A 7500-nucleotide genomic window follows, 5' to 3' on the forward strand; every position below is an offset into this window, starting at 1 on the left:
CTTAAATTGATTTAGTAAAAGAATATTCCTGTCGTTTTCTGATCTTTACTATTGTTAATATTAAACCCATTGTAATATGCCACTTGTTTCTTTTTATAGAATTAAAGAAATTGGTTAAAACTGCCGTTGTATCTTCGGCACACTCTGCGGGGAAATCAATTCAATCCACCCCAAGAAACTTCAGTCATGCCACTTAAATTAAAATTAGGTGCCAAATTATTATTATTATCATTGATATTAGTATTATAATTTTTGTTTTTCTCGGGATTTCTTTCAACCCAAAACCCTGGGTGATGGCGCGATGCCAAAGTAATTTAATAATACAATTGATTTCATATACGAAAAATTCGCAGTGGTTTGAAATTGTTTTTGTTACCTGTTAGTGTGTTACGAATAAAAACAGTTCTAACAGTTTTCATTGGTGGCAAAGGTAATATCGGTAAATGGTTTTATATAAAAGAAAGTGATTATTGGGTATGGCGTTCATGATGAGGCGACCACGGACCACGGTGTTGGTATGGGTGATGAGGCGACCAAAATGTGCGGAGCAGTGCATAGGCATGGGCGTCAACATACTTGAGGAAGGGAAACGGAGGACATGTTCAGCTCGTTGGATCAGCTATCTCCTGAGCCAGGATAGCTTCCAGGAGTTAACAGATGGTCGGCTGACCGGAAAACCAACAGAGGAACAGTCATCGGATTGCAGAGGACATCCATAAACTGGTAGCTACCCTTCTGCATCTGTGCTTGGCCCCAAGTTTATCGCTAATGGGCGAATGTCCAAAAGGGCAAAACGATACGCTCAAGTTATATGTATAAGTAAATGTAAATGGAATATAGTATAATGAAAATGTGATCGTAAAATAAGATGTTGAGAGTAAAGAGATTTAGCCTCGAGAGTCTCTGTAAGAAAATTATTTTTGTTGAAAGTGTATCATTAGTAGTTAACAAGTTTCGAATTAATAAATATTTTTTAAATTGCTCTCTGAAATTAACCAGAGTCACTACCAAATATGCCATAATGTGTCCGTTTCTAAATTCGTTCGTATGTTTATTGATTTTGTATGTAATTATATAATCAATGTAATTTATTTTGTTGATGTAAGTTTCTATTGGTTTCATATATAAATGTTTCTTTTTCAGTCATTTATGGGTCTTGCATAACCTATTTTCTATATATGTAATATTAATTATGTCATATAAAACAATAAACTATTGATATGGATGGTGGCCACTAAATTTCACTATACTCATATTTTCTGAAGGGGGACCCATGTCGAGATCGATATTAATTCGACATTTAACAGGCGCATTGGATAAAGCTGTAAATATGTATGGACCTTGTAAACTGCCAAACACTACCGGCATGTTTATTTGCGTATTTCAATTTTGAAGGCATATCAATATAGCAAAATTTAATGTTATAAATTAGTTAGTTATAGTAATGATCTGTAAATGGATTGCTTGTTGTAGTGTTCACAATTCAATGGGGGGGGGGGGGGGCAGATATTCATAGCCGTTTTTCAGACGGGTTACTGCTCTCCTCCCCCATGAGGAAAAAGAGAAAAGAGGTTGGCGAGAACATCACGCCATGATACCGTCAACCCAGTGTTTTTTTCTTTTCTTTTTTTTCCCCACACTTTTGGTGTAGATACAACAAAATTAGTCAAAGGAGACAATTCCGACTGTGTCAAAGAATGACTTGGGAAAGGAACCATAGATCAAAATAAAGTATAGGAAAGAGAGATTCTGAAAGAAGTAGGATTTATTACTTATATCGGCCCAGTAAAAATAACGAAAATACCGGGGAGTTATGGTGGAATGTTTTTATCCGGTCTCACTTTTATTTTTATCATATTTATATTTATGATTATTATTTATTTATAATTAGTTAAATACAGATAATTTGAATCTGTAAAAGAATATTCGTGTCATTGTAACATTGGTTCTTTTATTTAGTAGCGTTCCACTGACGCGTTAAGAAGGTACATTTAATTCCATAAGAATTCTATAATATTCAGTTTATATCACTTAACCCTTCATTTGTGAAATACATCACTGAAGAAAATGAAAATCAAATAGGGGAAATATATCAAAGTTCTTTTTTTTTTTCATAACACCAAACATATACAATGTAATATGAATCCGGAGCAAGGAATATATAAAAAAGAAAGTATCACTAAATGAAGTTCACGACCTTTCGCTAGTGCTGCCATCTATCAGACACACACTAAACTACATGATTATAGAGAAACAAAAAAATAGACTATTTTTTTTTTTTTAGGTTAGGGATTGACAGTAGAGTTTTTATTTTCGTTTGTTTGATCAATTTTGGTAGTGTTATAATACAAATATATTCGTAATTTTTACTATAATAGTAATAAAAGTGACAATGATAATAGTGATTATAATAGTTATGATAATAGTGACGATTATAATCATTAGGATAATAGTTTTAATAATAGTTATGATAATAGTTTTAATAATATTTATGATAATAATATTAATTGCTATGGTAATAATAATAATAATAATAATAATAATAATAATAATAATAATAATAATAATAATAATAATAATAATACAACTGTAACATGAACCGACTATAATAATAGCTGAATATTTAAATAGAATATCAATGAGCAAGGTTAATTATTAGATATGCATTAAAAAAGCAAGTGCAGCATTCATTAAAAGTATATAAATAAATAAATAATGCAGATACTATGAATGCTCACTTCAAAAACGAGAAATAGTATATATATACCAATCGGTGAAAACAAAAATTGAAACCAATGTGAACAGACAAACAAAATGATTCAAAATATAAGTAAAATAATGTTAAAAAAAAAACCAAATTTTCGTCTATGCATTGCATCACAACTGTTTTTTAATGTAATATAACAGACATACATAGCTATTTCTTTCAGTTAACACTCATGAAACCTACAATAATATTATCACTGTTAATATATATTATTACTCTTTACAAGCTTAGTTTCTTTTGGGTTTTATTTGTGCTCTGATTTCCCTGTCCTTACACTTTATGTGATAAAATATTTAAAATTCCAAAGTTGTTTTCTGAAGACACACACACACACACACACACACACACACACACACACACACACACACACACACACACACACACACACACACACTAAAACCAATATCTGTTTTTATATTTATCGGTCTGTCGCCGCAGCCTCCTATGGAATACGCTTATCAGCTAATTGTATGATATAGATTTCGAAACTTCAAATATCATTCTTAAAAAAAAAAAAAAAAATATATATATATATATATATATATATATATATATATATAAATAAAACACACACACACAAAAGTTCAATTATCATTTACAATGTTGTAAAATGGTTTTACCAATAAATATGCTTTCGCTATTCTAAGAGTCCCAAAAATTAAGCATCCCTCTTATTTACAGCTTTGAAATTTGGACTCAAATTCATCATCAGTTAAACCTGCCCTGCGTATTTATCTATTTATTTATTTAAAAGTTTCTGCTGCGTCTAACTTCTAAGGTCATCATTATAGCAAATCAAAAATCATATGGCACCATGGTTAAGTAGCGAAAAGGGTTAGGAACGACTTAATAATTAGGTTAAAATTACAGGTTTAACAGCACTATAGGGTAGTATGAGTTAACGATTAGGATACGTGGATAGAACAAGGGTATGAAGAAAAGGTAAAAGAAAGGAGGAGGAAAATCCCATGCAAAATTAGTTGAGGCAAGGACTAAGGACCAAGGTAGTGGTGATCCCCTACTTCGGCCCATCTCCTAAGAACTGCCAAGATGTACTGGGAGTGGGAAGGAATGCTGCATGGAGGCTTGTTCAGAGGGACCCCAGGAGGTGGAGGCAAAGGTTGAGCGCGGCAAAGCGCAGCCATGCGTATACCCCCTTATGATGATGACGATATGTATGTATGTATGTATGTATGTATGTATGTATGTATGTATGTATGTATGTATGTATGTATGTATGTATGTATGTTTTATATATAAACACACACACACACCAAAATATATATATATGTATATATACATATATATGTGTATATATACATATATATGTATATATACATATATATATGTATATATACATATATATATGTATATATACATATATACATAGAGAGAGAGAGAGAGAGGGAGGGAAGGAGGGAGGGACACACACACACACACACACACACACACACACACACACACACACACACACACACACACACACACACACACACACACACACACACAGACACACACACACACACCCACCCACATACATACACACACACACACACACACACACACACACACACACACACACACACACACACACATACACACACACACACACACACACACACACACACACACACACACACACACACACACACACACAGTCACACACACACACAGTCACACACACACACACACACACACACACACACACAGTCACACACACACACACACACACACACACACACACACACACACAGTCACACACACACACACACAGTCACACACACACACACAGTCACACACACACACACACACACACACACACACACACACACACACACACACACACACACACACACACACACACACAGATACACACACACACACACACACAGACACACACACAGACACACACAGATACACACACATATACATACACAGATACATACACAGATACATACACAGATACACACACACACACACACACACACACACACACACACACACACACACACACACACACACACATAAACACACACACACATACACACACACGCGCGCGCGCGCAGAACACATACATAAAATGTCCCTTAAATGATGCAGACTGGTTTCAAATACTGGAATGCTTGGAGCATAGGGCCATATATTGAAGGATGCCATCCAGCTCCTCATTGCAGGCGGCAGGCGGCGAGGTGGCGAGAGAAATCCCGGTGCCTAGCGAGGCGGATTACTTAGCTATGCACGTGAAATCCTCTACTACTGCTATGACCCCACGGTGCCGTTCCCACCACCAGAGAGCCTGCAAGAATGTACCTCATATTCCCTGCAAGGGACGACAGAACCGTGGAATTTCCAATATATTCCGGGCCAAGGCTTATATGGATCTCCAAGAACTGGTTGTCGGGCGTCGCGGGGTAATGGCCAGCGGCAGCTCTGCCATCTTTAGTTTTGAACAGGACGCGGATTCCATTTGTGAGAACGTTCCTCTTCTTCGGAATGAAGTAATGGTGTACGATTTGCATAGAGATGAAATGGTGAAGCATAGATGAGGGAGATGAAGAGTCAGGTTGGGTTAGATACTTACTGGCATCGTAGAAAAAATAGACATTGGCAATGCAAACGCTGGTGGATGAAGATTTAAAAGGTGCAGATCACTATATGTAAAATGTAGATAGCGGTCCCATTCGTCATCAAAAACAGGATAACCATACCTCGAGCAATAATGCTCTTGCATAAAATCCCAATACAAAACAAGAAAAAGGAAAGAAAAGACAAGAAAAAAATCACATACACATAAACAACAGTAGCAAAATAAAACATCTTCAATCAGAGTATAAAAGATATGTACGAGTTTAGGATCTCGTTGCGGAACATCATCTGCCTCTCTTTATCGTCGAAGTAACCGGTAACCCCTACAGATCACAGCCAGAATCTCGAATGGGATGGGGGGGGGGGGGGTAATTTAATTGCCTGTAGCCGAGGGAGAGCCATTATCATCTCCATGGGGAAAAAAAAGTCGAGAAACATCTCCTTATAAATCTAAGATTCAGAAAACATTATTTCGAGGTTCTTGAATCATTTGGAAGAAATGGTTTCATGCGCGGTGGAATTTTACATTCTTTATATATATATATATATATATATATATATATATATATATATATATATTTTTTTTTTTTTTTTTTTTTTTTACTCATTAGTAGTCCAACAAAAAGTAGAATGCTTGAGGCTAAGAACTAATACGTTAAGATGCTTTGTACACGCTTGTAGCATGTTCGTAACATATTCGAAATTATATTTCGAGGGCCTTAATTCTTCGAAAAACGAGATGTACATGGAGAGGGGAATTCACAAGAAATCTCTAAGATCACATAAATATACCGACCCGCGTGTAGGCTTACACCGCCTCCTAAACCGTCTCGCTCCGAGGAGTAATATGCAAGAGGATTTTTTCCCATCTCCCTGGCAACGAATGGTCCAAGCTGATTTTTACCCCAGTTTTATGGCGTAGATTCCTCAGGCGACGACCCTGCTCACACGTCCTGCAAATCCAGAGCCATCAGCCGTTAGCCGCCACTGGAGCGACGAATTTCAAGGGGAGGAACGTCGGCGGGTAACGATGCCTCCGCTGCTACGCTCGCCTCCCCTTTGCTCCCGTTGGCCGATCCGACTAATGGAACGTTCGCTCGTTGCTCTGTGTTGCGACCTTTGTTTTCTTTTCAGTTTTTCGTTTATATATATATATATATATATATATATATATATATAGGTATATATATACATATATATATAAATATATATATATATATATATATATATATATATATATAGGTATATATATACATATATATATAAATATATATATATATATATATATATATATTTTTTTTTAATCTAGATGGAGATAGTGAGAGGAACTTATTTGAGAATTAAAAATATATAATGTGACATGCGTTATTTTGCATGCGCAGTGATGATTAATTGATGATTACAGTTACAGTATATTGCAACAATGTCAAGAAGTGTAACAATGCCACAGATGCTGATGATTACAAAGATATTAATGTAAACAAAAATAACACGAAAAGGAATAGCATCAGCTTTACGTACTGGCGTAAATATTGCAAATGGATATGTATGTAAGTAGTGCACATATGTATTATCAGCTATTTATGGTACATCTGGCAACTCTGAATAGTTTTGCTTACTTGAAGGTATAGTAAAACAATATGAGTGAATGCTAAACTACTCGATAACTGGTTACTTTTTGTCCTATTGATTAAGTTATGAACAGTTTTGTTAGAGTTTACTACAGTGAAAACTTACTTAAATAAAAACGATAATCAAGAAACTTTTAGAAACAACATACATAGCATATACTTAGGCTTATATGTAGTTAAATTACGAAGCTGTCTTCGTTATCAGTTTATGTCAATATTACTTACAAAGAAACAATGAAAGGTAACCAGGTATTTTAATGAGACTGTTTTCATATAACACAAACGGATATTTTATTCGTTGTAGTATTATTTTGCATAAATCCAAGTTTACTGCTACCTATACACTATCTCTTGCCCAAAGGTCTTGGGGTCGGATTTCAAGATTGTTTTTATTCTGAAATGAAACTACTTGTATCAGATAAAACGTGTACGTTTTGTCATGAACCCCAGTAATTGTGAACGAGGAATGTGCGTTGATAAATCATTTTTCATGCATATCATGTTTGTAGAACTTCA

The sequence above is a fragment of the Penaeus chinensis genome, chromosome 2 (assembly GCF_019202785.1).
Source record: "Penaeus chinensis breed Huanghai No. 1 chromosome 2, ASM1920278v2, whole genome shotgun sequence".
NCBI lineage: Eukaryota > Metazoa > Arthropoda > Malacostraca > Decapoda > Penaeidae > Penaeus > Penaeus chinensis.